We start from the raw sequence: 13,642 nt of genomic DNA on the forward strand, positions 1-13,642 counted from the left end.
ATAAAATATTTCTGGAAGAATGCATAAGAAACTTTTAACAGTAATTGCCCCTGGGGTGAGAGACTGAGATGTGGGATGGGAGAAAAACATACTTTTGTATATTCTGTTTTAAGTGCTTGAATATTTTATTATAGGCATGAATTAGTCTGCAGTTAAATATACAAAAAGAAAACTATGTTTATTTTGTTTAAAAAATTTTTTTAATGTTTATTTATTTTTGAGAGAGAGACAGAATGCAAGTGGGTTAGGGCAGAGTGATAGGGAGACACAGAATCTGAGGCAGGCCACAGGCTCTGAGCTGTCAGCACAGAGCCCGACGCGGGGCTCGAACTCACAAGCCGCAAGATCATGACCTGAGCCGAAGTCGGAAGCTCAACCAAGTGAGCCACCCAGGCGCCCCTCTTTTGTTTCTTTACAAAGGAAGAAGATGACAAATTTGCATCTGCCTGAAATTCTGATGATTTTCCTTCCTTTGTTCATTTGTTCGTTCATTCATTAGTTCCTTCCTTCCTTTTCTTCTAAATTATCTTTCCAGAATCTTCTAAAAATATTAGACATAAAACTAGACCAGTTCTCCATCTCTGAGTTGGGAGTCCAGGTTTGACTGGGCGGGTCCGTCATTGTTTGCTAAGAGTTGACTTCTCTAACTTGATGAATGGAACACCTTTCAGGGCATCTTTTTTTTTTTTTTTTTTAAGTTATTTATTTATTTATTTAGGGAGAGGAGAGAGAGAGAGAGAGAGAGAGAGAGAGAGAGAGAGAGGGAGAGGGAGAGATGCAGGCTTGAACTCATGAACCGTGAGATCATGAGCTGAGCCCAAATCAAGAGTCAGAAGCTCAACCGATTGAGCCACCCAGGCGCCCCTCAGCCCACCTTTCATTCCAGCCAGACCTTGGCCTCCAGCTACAACTGCTTCCAGCACCTTATTTCTCTCACTTCCTGCCCAGGGCTCCTCTTGCCACCCCCCATGTGGAGTGCCTGAGAAAAGCTGTTTTGCCCTTCTGACATTTGTGGAACCCTGGAAGCTGGAGGGAGTTAACCATCTTGTGATCAGTGAGAGCCAGTGGTGAAGTACGTACCCTTCCTTCGGAGCTCATTAGGGGTCCCTGGTTTCCATTGCAGGTTTTCCACTAGACCCACCAAGCCAGTACCTGACCCTGGCATTGGCTCCTCCCCTTCCCTGGTTACTCTCCCCAGCTTCTCACTCCTGTTTCTAGGCGTCACTTCCCAAAATAAACCAGCAGCTCGTGTTGTGGGAGCCCAGGCTCATGGTTTCTGTGGACTTCTGGTATCTTCTGTGGACTTCTGTACACCTGTGGATGGAGAGGAAATAATTATCCCCGGGGAGTTTCTCTCTCTCTGTCTTCCTGAGGTGTAGTCTCTATCCTCCGGGTCCTTATGCTTGTCTGTCCTCCCCGCTCAGTGTGAGGGTGGCAGTCATACAGTTGGCTGTTCTATTCCAAAATTGCCTCCAAGTCAGACAGAAAAGCACGTGACTGATTTTCCAGGCAGAAGTGTCTGTTCGGTAAACTGACCAACGGACGGACCACCTGGAGAAGGGCCCTGGCTTCTCAGATTCCAGAAAAAGTGTCTTCACTCATCTTTTTTCTCCCTTGCAATTGGCATCCCCATTGTTTAGTTGATAAAAGAGGCTCAGAGAACGAAGTACTTGCTCCAAGTTGCACAGCTAATCTGTGCCAAAGATGGGATTGGAGCCCGATCCTAACTCAAGGCCAGTATTTTTCCATTCCTCGTGATATCTCAGTTGTCTGGTGTTTCTGGAGTCTGGGGAAACGGACAGACATCTCCGCAGCAACAGTCTGGCCCCCGTCCCCCCACGCCCCTCCCTCACCCCTGCCACCTGTACCTCAGCACCTCGCTCGGATGCCTCCCTCTCTTGCAGCCCCAGGGCTTGCTCACACCAGGGCTGAAGTGAACTTCTCCGTGCCCCACACGTGCCTCCCTCTTGACACAATTCTTGCTCATTGTTCCAAGCCCTTTTGTTGGGTGTTTTCTTCACTTTCTCCCAGAATGGCCCTTCCAAGACAACTGTTTACAACTTCCTGCTTTCAAAAAAGACTAAAAATGAAAGCTGCATTTTGGGTTCCCTCCTCTTCCATTACTTACATGCAGAAGTCCTGGCATTCGAGGCGCTCTGTGATCTGGCCCCGGCTGTGTCGGTCACCTCCCCATCACCGTGCTGCTTGTCCTTCCGTGAAGGTGTTGCGCACAGTCAGCCCTGCAGTGTAGTGACTGGAGGCACAGGACCTTGCACTCATTTTTATGTCCAACAGAGCATCTGCGATAGGGACTAGCCATAGCAGGTGCTCAGTGATGATGAGTTGAATGGTACAGACTCGTTGCCGCCCTCTGCGTGGTCCACGTGACCTATCTAGACCATCCCACTCCCTCAGGGGGCAGGCAGGTGAGACACGCCCCTTATGTAAAGCATTCTGGAACTAGCTGACCTGAATAATACCTCTGAGCTGAGCGTGCTACTGAGGCAGCTGAGGTGTTCTTAAATCATCACAGGCTTTCATCTGAAACGCGTCAATGTCTGCTCCTGACCCCTTAAACCCCAACTGCCCAAGTTATGCTGAAAACCCCACAGACACGGGAGCGCCCTGTTCCAGTGCTGTGTGCTGGGGTCCCAAGCTGGCTTACAGAAGAGCTTGCAGTCTAGTGGTGGGTGGTAGGGGGGTGGGAGGGGGGGGGGCTGGGAGAGTGGGCAGGGAAACAGCCGCAGAGAAATACTGACGGTACAGCAAGACGTGGGTGAGAGCACGAGTAGGGATGTCGTGTCCTGGGAGGGGCGGCAGGGAGAATGAAGATGCAGCGAGAGAGTGTATGGAAAGTGCCTACACACTGCCTGGCACATACTAGCTGCTCAATAAATAGCAAGCCTTACTGCCGCTCTCGCACATCCGGCTGGAGGCACACAGGAGTCAGGACTCTGCCCGTATCTGATTGCCACGCCTCCTCCCACCGCTTCCATCTGCTCCAGCCTGATTTTCTGATCATTGAGAAGCACACCAAATTCTTTCCTTCCTTGGGAGGGAAGAACTGTTCCTTATGCCGGGAACCCTCTGTTCCTAGCTTTTGGCAAAGCTCGCTTCATCTCATCCTTCCAGCTTCAGGGTAAATGACAGCTCTCCAGAAAGCCCTTTCCTGACCACCCCGTCGCCCACAGAGTTAGTGTCTATCAATCGCACCGGCTATTTCCCTCTTAGTAATTACCAGAAGCTGGAATGATTTGGTTTATTTCTTCGCTTTGATTATTGTCCCACTAGACCGCAAGCTCCAGAGAGGGAAGAGCCGCCTCTGTGCCCTCCACTGTTAGGTCCCAGGGCCTGGACTGCGCGTGTGGCATGATCAGCATGTGACTGCTCTCCCTCTGCCTGGCAGGGTGGAGTGGGGGGAGGCTGGGAAGTGTATTTGGCCAGGGGGCACACGAGTTGACCCACCAGGGGCTATGAGGATGAGGTGGCATCGGGCTGTTTTTCAGTGGGTAGGAAGTACCCAGACAGGAGACTCTGTTATGAGGAGCAACTCTGGGAGTAGAGGGGCCTCCGAGTACAAACCAGCACTGGGTGGCCGTACAAACAGAAATGCCCTATCGCTGGGAGGAAAGGGTGGGAGCACCTCGTCCCTCTATTGGGCTGAGAGCTCAGGCCCCACCCTCTTACTTGGGCTCACCTAACAACCTTCTGGGCTCAGATCCGTTTCTCACAATGTGACCTTCCCACTGAGTGGGGGTGGGGGTTATCAGGAGGCCAAGCCCAGTGTTCAAACAATAATAATGAAAATCAGAAGCATTACTGCTTATTGAGCTCCTACTGTCAATCACCATGCTGAGCATTTCACACACATCTGCTGCGGTCCTTGGGCAAGGTTGGCATTATTTCCCCCATTTTCTGAGGCCGAAACTAGGCTTCAAAGGGGGTGAGTAACATGTCCAAAGTCTCAGGGCTCAGACGTGGTGGACAGAGTTTCGGACTCAGCTGCGTCTCACTGCACAGCCAGGGTTTTGGACCACAACCTCCTGGCCCGGGTATCTTACAGGTGAATCAAATTAGTTGGGTTTGGCTCAGACCCCTGGGGGTTGAGTCATCCGAAGTCAGGCCGCCTGAACCTGTTTCTCTCTGGGAAACTGATACAAACCTAATCCCTAGACTGACAATGTGGAGGGTGTGACCCTGGACTTTGGTTAGCCCAGGACCGGTCTGCTGCTCCCTTTCCTCGTCACTCAGAGGGCAGACTGCTTCTCCCCAGGGCGGCACCCGGGGGGTACCGTGGGGCTGACTTATTGCAGAAATTGGGCTTTGCTCTGCCGTGGAATGGGGTGGCCAAGGGCTTGGGTGGAGAGGTAGACAGACTGGTTTGAAACCTGGCTCTTGAATCTAGTAGCTGTGTGACCCTGTGGCTCTGGCACGTTTCTTCACCGCTCTGCCCTTCAACCCTCACCTGTAAAACGAAGACAAGAGCAGTCTCCTCGTGTTGCCGTGACGATTATGTGAAGAAACGTGTGAAGTTCTGAGGACGTGTGCCTGGTGCCTAGCAAGCCTTCTGGTTAATAGTCTTAAGGGGAAGAGTACCTAACACAGTGGGTCTGAATCTTTATGCCATCAATTCTTAGCTCTGTGACTTTGGGCAAGTTACTGAACGTCTTCTAAACTCCTCCTCTTTAAACTGGGTAGTTAAGGAAGTTTGGAGAGGGTGGGAGTCTGGTGCCCTCGTCCTTCAATTAAAATTAGCTTTTGTTAAGGATTTGGAAAAGGCCAGGGGAAGGGAATGATTCTTGCCACGTGTGGACAGCATCTGCCCTACGCCACCGTCTGTCGAGAGGAGGCCAAAGACTTGTGGACGCTCTGAATCTCAGTAGGGCATCCAGGGTGTGGTTTCCAGAGTGTGGCTGTTTCTGCTGGTCTGAACTTTTCCACCAGTCTGTTGTTTCGCTGGATTGTGAAATCTGCTGAAAGAAGATTGTTGTATGTAAGGAGTGTGGCCAGTGTGGCTGGCATGGTGGTTAAGGAAGAAAAGGCCACAGAGGGAGGCCACATCTATACACGTTGGCCAGGGCACACGTAGCCTCGGGAGTTCAGATGTGCAGCCCGTGGCTGGCCACCCCACTGTGGACACAAGGGCCTTCGGTGATCAGAGCTCCCCGGCTTGGGCTCTAAGCCTGTGGTCTGCTTCCGTGTCCCCAGGCAACCTGCTTGCCTCCTGGTGCTCACCTTCTCGCAGGGAGAAAAAGCTCAGACCGTCGGCACCCTAGTCTCTTTGTAACATGTCGGACTCGGAGTGTGAGTTTGATGCGAGTTAGTCCTGAAACGCCGACCCCTTCCGAGGCCACGGACATTACGGAATAGCTAGGTCTGCCGGGTTGAGAACTCAGTCCTGTCACACAGGGGCCCACCAGGTGACCGCCACTCCTGAGATCCTCATGGAGCTGGCAACGACTGTCGCAGAGAGACGAGGCCCCGGTCACCTTCTTCATCCATAATGATGCCTTCCTCAGGGCTGTGTAAAGATTACATAACCATGCCTGATATACACTAGGTGCTAGACAAATGCTGATTCTTTCTCCATATTGGATAAGCCCTAGGAACTTCCTAGGCCAAGACATTGTGGTCGCCTTAAGGCCTGGAACCCTGCCTCCTATTTCTCTGATTTCTCTCTCTCACCCTGCAGGTAGTTCCTACCACCTGACCTTGTCCTCTGTGGCTGTCTTTTTTTTTTTTTTTTTTTTTTTTTTTTTCCTCTGTGGCTGTCTTATCCATGCTTTGGGTTCTCACCCTGACCTCTGCCCATACATCAGTCATGCCCCTCCAGGTGTCCCCTACCCAGTGGAGGAAAGCAGGCCCGGCAGCATGGTGCCCATGTTCTAGGGCTCACTTATCCACTGTGGGATGTGGCTTCTGTCCATTCCCAACTCTGGGCTTCCATTTCCCCATTTGTGAAATGAGGGCATTGGGACAGCTCCTCACACGTATTTGTGTGGATGAGTGATTCCATTCATTTGTCCATCCATCCATCCATCCATCCATCACAAAAACTCAAGGCTGTGTTAGGGGCTATGGTAGGCCTGGGGAGCTAAACAGATATGCTCCGGGCCTCAAACCCCTCACACCACTGTGAAGAAGACAGACTTCCACAAACCAGGATGCACCCTTACGGGGGTGTGACAGATGTCTCCCCACCCGTGCCTTTGGAGAGAGGTGGGGGCCCGGAAGTCAGTCTGCTTCCAGCCGAGGGTCCTCCCCTGTCCCGAGCATTACTCAGCGCCTTGAAACGTGTGCCTCCTTGCACACAGCCTGTCCTGCTCATCCTCCTGGAGCTCAGCACAAAGGTCCTGTTGTGGGCCTGCAGCCCAGGCGGCCGCAGAGTCCCTGGGTGACTCACGGTCTTGCCATTTCCTTTGTGTGGCCCCAGGCCCCTTGCTGGAAGCCGAGTGTGCGCCTGCTGTGCGGGGGAGGGGGTGCCTCGGCCACTCTCCAGAGTCGCCCCTCAGGGAAGGGGACTAGCGCTGCGCCTTTCATGTGGCAAGGGGGCTCCCGGCACGCGACGCAAGCTCGGGGCGGCAAGATGTGTGCAGCCTCGCCTGGGCACGAATCAAAGCGGCCGCCGTTGGGGAGGCATGTGTTCCCCATCAGGCATTCCTCCTGGTGCCCTAAACGAACACATCTTTATGAAAAGTGAAAATTAACCACGGAAGGGAAGGGCTCGAAGGCTTGGGAAGCAACGTGGGTTGCTGGTCTCCCGGCCAGTCTTTGGGCCCCGCTCGGATGCCCTGGCAGCAGCAGCCGAGCCCGCCTATGCTGGAGGCATCTTCCCAGGCCTGGCTCCGGGCTTGGGCTTCTTGCACGCGGCCCAGCCAAGGCTCCTGCTGGTCTGTGGCCAGAGGCAGACGGCTAGGGACACTTGATGAATGGTGAAAGAGGAAGAGCAGTGGATTAGGAGCCTGGAGACCCATTCCGGGTAACTAAGCCGCCAGCAAGTTTTAACGGTGGCATTTCAAGCATCTTTCTGCATAGCTCCTAAGCCAGGGCTTCTGAGAGCCTCCTGGTTTGGCTCCTACCGTATCCTGCTCTGGCTTTATCTCTGCCCGCACACCGCTTTCAGCCTATATACTCCAGCTGCTCTGAACAACTTGTTCTTTCAAGGGCTCACCTGCAGGTTTTGCACGAGCTGTTCCTGCGGCAGGTTAAGGCTCTCCCCAGTGTCCTCAAGGGCATCTGGTTCATCCTTTCCTTCAAGGGTCAGCTCAGGTGTCACCTTCCATAGGGAGCTTCTCTCCCCGCCCCCCCCTACCCCACCCCCGGAGTCTGACATAGGTGCTTCTCCTCTGCAGGGAGATCTGCTCCCCTGAGAGCCTTTGCAAAGGCCTGTCAGTGCTCATATCGCTCTTTATTCTGCGATTCTTGCTTGTTTACACGAGGGAGGGTACCGAACAGTGAGTGAATGAATGAATGAATGGCTTGGGAAAGGAAACTGCTTCACACCCCAGTGCCCTGTGGGTGGGCACCAAAATAAACCTTGCAGGAAGCCTAAGAAAATGGCTCTAATTCTGTCCTTCCTGTTGCAACTTTTAGGCATCTCATGTGAATCTACAGGTGCCATCGTGAGGTTAGTACCCTGGATGGAGGAGGGATCCACACAGGCATCTGGCAGGTGCATCTGGCATCAGTATGCAGGGTTAAGGCCAACTCACAGTTTGTAATTAGACCGTAGAAGCAGAAACACGCACGGATGTAATGCTGTTACATCTTAGGCCGGGTCCACAGGCTCTCCCTGAGAACAGTGCGGCAGGCACTGAGAACCGTCTGCACATACTTCTACAGCTCTTTAGGACTTGCAAAACTTTCACCACCACTCGTCTCATTGGATTTGAGTAAGCAGGGTGAAGATCATTTCTGCCCTTGTTTTGGAGATGAGCATTTTGAACTTTAGGGAGATTGAGTCTTGCATAATATCCTGCAAAGAGTAAGTAGGAGAAAGAACCTAGGTCTTCCTTTGACTGATCCTCAGAGGCTGGTGGGGGTCAAGTACCCACAAAGATGAAGGCACTGTGTGGTTCTTCCTATGAGGAGCACCTAGGTTTGTGCTCAAGGAGCACTCCTACCCAGGGACACCCAAGAGGAACATGAAAAGCGCTACCTTCCTGCTGGAAACAAGAGGATAGTGGAGTCCAGAGGAGTGAGAAGTTTGTTTTGGTTGTGAAGTCAGGGAAGCTTCCTAGTAGAGGAGATGTTCACATGAGGTCTTGAAGGGTGGGTAAGGCCCCCTAAAGATCAAAGAAAAGAGGACAATGTTTCCCCTCTGCCCTTGGCTCTAAGTTAGTCTTTCAATGCTTAAGCCAATAAAGACAATAACAGCAGGTGCAGTGGTTTGTGATTTAGAAGTTCATATAAAGCACCGTCCTCTGGGTCTCCCCAGGTCTCTGTGGCAGAGAAGCGACCCTCATATTCTGTGGGCAACGTGGGCAGAGGTGGTGTGAATTTGGGAACCATAGTCAGTCGAATAGGATACTGAGGTAGAAGATGGAGAGGGATGAAAGGGGTCAACGGTGGATTCTTTTTAGATGGGAGATACCATGACATTGGCTTATGCTGAAGGGAGTGATCTGAAAGGAACGCTAAAAAACAGTGCCCAAGCATCATTCTGAGGCATCAGCCTGAATCTGCTTTAACGGACATTCAGTTCCATCTTCAAAAGTCCTCTCCATGACTTAGTGAGTATGACTCTGGCTCCTCACCCTGCGCCTCCACTCTCTTCCTTTTCCCTGGTTCTTCATCTTGGCAACACCAGCATCGCTTCTGCTGGCTGACTATTGGGAGAGCAGACCAGAAATATCCATCTAGGCAGGCCTGCCCACTCCATTCATCAGTCTCTTGGAAAAGAAATGCAAGTAGAAGATTCTAGGGGAGATCGAGCCAACCTGAATGTAGTCCTCATCTCCCACGCCTCCAGAGATCCATATTTGGTAACATCCGAGGGTCTCCTGTGAAACCATCAGGGAACAGCCAACACTTTGACCTTCAGGTCTACCCTGAAGATATATAATGTAGTCTCTATATCCTTCACTGCTTTTTATAGACATTATTGTACTAGATTCATCTAGGGATGACAGTCCAACCAATGGCCTGCCATTGGCAAGCAATGCAACCTTCTCCCCCGACTCCTTTCTTGCTGAAAGAGGGGGACCTGGGAAGTCATATGGGGTATCATGTACCAGTGATCCTTATCAGGTCATTGGCTCAGGGATGGATGCATGGCATTGGGTTACAGACTAGGCCAAGCCAATTAGCTTCTTTCTTGAAAGAATTTGAGCTAAGACACCTGGAGACTCAAGTTAAAAGTAAGCTTGAACTGAAAGACCCTGAGGTATCAGGACAGTGGTTAGTACTGTTCATGACAAAGCAGAAGTCACATGCCAGCCTAAATTTTGCAAGAGAGAAAAATAAGTCTTACAGAGAGGTCCAGTCTGCCAAGAAGGAAATAGAGTTGACACGCAGAGAGAGTTGGAGATGAGAGATCCTGTGGCCCTTGAAGGACAGAGAGAGGAGACTTTACTGTTCCCTTGTGACCCAGCCAGTGCTACTACCCTCTTCCTGTCCTTGGAGGCCAGTAGCAGTTTCTTGTATCCTTTCAATAACCTCTCTTTTCACTCGAAATTGTTTGATAGGGTGCCTGATCCTTGCTGCCAACATGCCCTAAGTAAGGAAAATACTCAAACCAAAGTTTAGCATATGTGAATTAATCCTTGAAGTTCTTTGGCTCAATCCAATAAACAGTCCATGAACAACTTCCATGCAGCAGGTGCCGGGGGCCTTCCGGGAAAAACTGAGATGCACTGTCTTCTCTCCAAGAATCCCCAGTCTGTAAAAATGTGTTCCCACATATCCGGAACACAAGGCAGCTTAATATTAGCACCCTAAGAGAAGTGCACATGGAAGGCTGGAGGGGTGAACCGCAGCTGGGGAGGCAGAAGAGACTTGATGGAAGAGGGCCTTCAATGATGGGTGGGATTTAACATGGGAAAGAAGAAGGAGAAATGGAAAGTACAAGAATCAGAAGTCTGGTGGCAGGAAGGGGTAGGACATTTATGGGACATGGTAAATACCATGGCTTGGAAGAATTTTGGGGTTGAGAGAAATAATGTTAGATGAGTCTACAAGACAGGTTTGGTTGTGATCACGAGGGGCCTTGAATGCCAAGTCAAATTTGTTATCACAGCGTCATGAGAATGGGAAGAACCTTGGATGTTGTCTAGTCTAAATCGGATAGTTCGGTGCCTATCCTTCTTAAGGTGACCATGACTGGCTATATCCTAAGTACTTATTTGAGATATGGTCATTTTAATGGTAATGACTCAGAAACTACTCTTCTCTCTGGAACAACTTACAGTTCTTTCCAGAAGGGCCCTTTGGCTACCAGGAAGAGTTTAGAACACAGGGAATCTGGCCTAGAAAATTTTGCTGTGAACGGTCTAAAGTAGCAGTTTGTTAAGGAACAAGAGAGGGACGTTCACTATGTGTCAGCCTCAGGCATGGTGTTTTTGGCTCTATAGCACCTAGTCTGTGAGGTAGATGCGATGGTCCCTTTGCAGATGAGAAAATTGAAGCCCTGGGCAAAGTTTTCCAGGCCCAACAGCTGTAAGAGGTGAAGCAGGAACGTGGCCCAGGTTACTACAGCCATGTACTTCCATCCCTCTTCTGTGCCTCCTTTAGGGCTAGACAGGCCTGCCTCTAAGTAAGTATCACCCATTCAAGAAGGAATTTCAAAACGACCTTTACTTAAATTAATATCTGATGCCTGCAAGTGGGTGGGTGGACGGAACAGATTATAACAACAAAAGCTTCACTGCATGAATTTAACAAAATTCTAAACCATACACACCAGAAGTCAGCAGACACATTTGGCAAAATGGTTATTTCTTCTTAAATAATCCACGGACTCCATTTATAATAAGCCTTGAACGAGTCCCCCAGTTCAAAAGCCCTTATCATCTTACAAACCCCTCTGGAGACCACCCAGTGCTTCCGGCTTCCGGAAACAGCAGGTGCTATCACTTCTATGAATAACGTCATCACTAAGTGCACAGGGGGAGCCAGAGGAAGGATCATGTCTGGATGGGGGGCAGAGCCGGAGGGGACAGCTTTAGATCTTCTCTGGGGCCCCTGTTCAGCTGGGGTTAGAAATGGCTGGCGGGGCGGGGGGGGGATGTTGGCAGCTTGGGATGCCCTAGATGGGGGGATGGAGGAGGGGAGCGGAGGAGAGAGGTGGTCAGGAGGCAAGAAAACCCAGGATGGACTGATGGTAGATAGAGGGACAGGCAAACAGAGCCAGATGAAAAGATCAGCTGAGGCCTGTGAGATCCTGGCCGTGTCTAGGCAGAAAGGCTGGAGAGCTTAGCACAGCTTCCTGAACTCCAGGGCACATCGTAATCACATGGGAAGCTGGTTGAAGCCCCTGGTTCCTGGGACAATCCTCAAGATTCTGAGTCTGGGATGGGCCAGAAGCGCACTTGGGAACAGTACCTCGGGTGATCTTCCACAAGCAGTCCTTGGGAAACATTGGTGACAGGACTTTCCTCTGTGGACGTCTGTGATGTGCTCTGTAAATTGAGAGGTTTGTCGAAGACAGTTTCTTCTGTGCCTGCCAGTTCGGCTGCTGGTCTTCTCAAAGGCTTACACGGCATCTCTTTGCCTGGCTTGCAGACCTCGTTATGTCTCGCAACATAGTTGTTTCCTGTGCCTTTTCATTGACAAGGCAGGCAGGCAGGTTGACGGGTCCTGCTCAGCTCTTGAAAAGTCCTACAGATAACAGACTCTAGCAACTCCATCTGGTCAGCCCATTTGGGTAAGAACAAGGCAGCATCGTGTGTATTCATGTGGGCGTCCAAACGGGACAGAGTCCCTCTCTCTGGAGGCCGTGGCTTGAGGCCAGGACAAAACCACTTCCAGGTCTCAGGTCACAGGATCATGTAGGATGATTTATTTAAGGAAGAAAGCTTCAAGGGCTTAAAGGAAATTAAACATGTATATTTCTTCAAAAATTATGCATGTGCTTTCCCTTGAAAAATAGTCCACATGCCCTGCCTGGAAGAAAAGCCAGATTCTCAATGAATCTGTGTTCTGAAGGCATCCAGAGGGAGATGGTGTTTTCGTAGCCGTGAAAGCCACATGAAAGTCTTCATGGCAGCCTTCTGCTGTTCCTGCTACAGCCCCTTTCAGGGCAGACTCGAGATCGGGGAGTCCTGTCTGGGAAAACAAGACAGGCTGGGTCTGAAACATTGATTTCTGGTTCAAGTTTCTCAGTGAACTGCGAATGAGGAATTTTCCACTTCTCCTTGTCCTGATTCACCTTGGCGGAGTCTTTGGAGTCCCAGACGGGGACAGGGAGAGTCTATTTCAGGTGGGCACCCAGCCAGGCTTGCACCCCAGATGAATAGTCCTCTGTGCTGTTCCAGTATCAGTTGTCTCCTTCTGGCTGGGGAAAGACTCCATTCACCTTCTGCTGTAGCCATTTTGCTCGGGGAGGAACTAGGCCACAATGTCAGGACAAGAGGATGCCATAGGGCCATGGAAGTCCTCACCACTGGATACAGACTTAGGTGGGCAATACAGATCCGTTTATACTAATCGAAGAGCTGGTATACGCCAGGCTCTATGTCCAACTTCGGGGATCAGAAGGTAAGTAAGGCACAGTCCCAGTTCTCAAGAATTTACAGCCTAGTCAGGGTGACAGCTGAGCAAATATCAGGCAGGGCAGACGCTGAGAAAGATGACAAGAGAGATTCAGAGAATCGGGGAAGACAGGTTCTGGCTGGACATCATCAGGGAATGCTTCCCAGAGGAGCTGGTGCTTGCACTGTGTCTGGAAGGATGAATGGGGCTGGGGAGATGGTGGAGGGGAGGGAAAGACTGTCAGAGACAAGCCCTGTGGTTGGCACATCCTGGCGCATGGGGGTTCAGTACACCTGGGGTCACTGGCAGATAGGTATGAGAAGAAATGAGTAGGAGATGAGGCCTCAAGGAAAAGCAGGGGCCAGGCCGTGCAGGGCGCTCTAAGTCATGGGAGGGGCTGGATTTGGCAAGGCAGACAGTGGACAGCCTGGCCACATTGGGACGCGGAGGGAACAGGTAAGAGGGTTTTTGCAACAAACCGGGTGAGGAACGAGGTCGGCCAATGAGGAAATGAGAAGCCAAGGACAAGGAATGTTTAGCCATGGGGAGAGAAGAGGGAGAATTTCAAGGTTCTGCACAGATACGTGCAGATCCCCGATTCAGACAGCGGTTGGGGGATGGACCGTGGTTGGTGGTTACTCGCTCGGGCTCTCGAGTCAGAGGGCCTCTGTCCAATGTCTGGGTTTTCAATTTCCTCGGTAGGAAATTGACCAACTTTTCGTGGCCTTGGTTTCCTCTTCTGTACAAGGGAGTGAACACATTGCTCATTAAGTCTGTTGGTTATCACTGACAGGCCTACCACTTTCTGGTATCGTTTATCCCCTGGGGTCCCCAACGGTCTGTGACTTGGAATTTAACCAGGCTGCACTGTGAAAAGGTGTGCCTGGTACATCACTTTGCTCGTGAGGGTGGGGTTCCCTGCCCACTTCTCCTCTTCCACATATGGTAACAC

General features: G+C 50.9%; 1 long non-coding RNA gene across 2 annotated transcripts; it reads right to left on the reverse strand.

Annotated features, from left to right (window-relative positions):
• Positions 1-774: 774 nt before the first annotated feature.
• On the reverse strand, positions 775-7,343 carry LOC123611075. 2 transcript variants are annotated; one of them, XR_006718416.1, is made up of 3 exons: positions 7,172-7,343; positions 3,821-5,521; positions 775-2,254 (listed from the first exon to the last, which is right to left on the reverse strand). It is a non-coding gene; the product is annotated as an uncharacterized LOC123611075 (long non-coding RNA). The 2 variants fall into 2 exon arrangements; XR_006718417.1 differs by having other exon boundaries at positions 775-1,314; positions 2,129-5,521; positions 7,172-7,340.
• Between the last annotated feature and the right edge of the window lie 6,299 nt (positions 7,344-13,642).

This window comes from Leopardus geoffroyi, chromosome C2 (genome assembly GCF_018350155.1).
Source record: "Leopardus geoffroyi isolate Oge1 chromosome C2, O.geoffroyi_Oge1_pat1.0, whole genome shotgun sequence".
Classification (NCBI taxonomy): Eukaryota; Metazoa; Chordata; class Mammalia; order Carnivora; family Felidae; genus Leopardus; species Leopardus geoffroyi.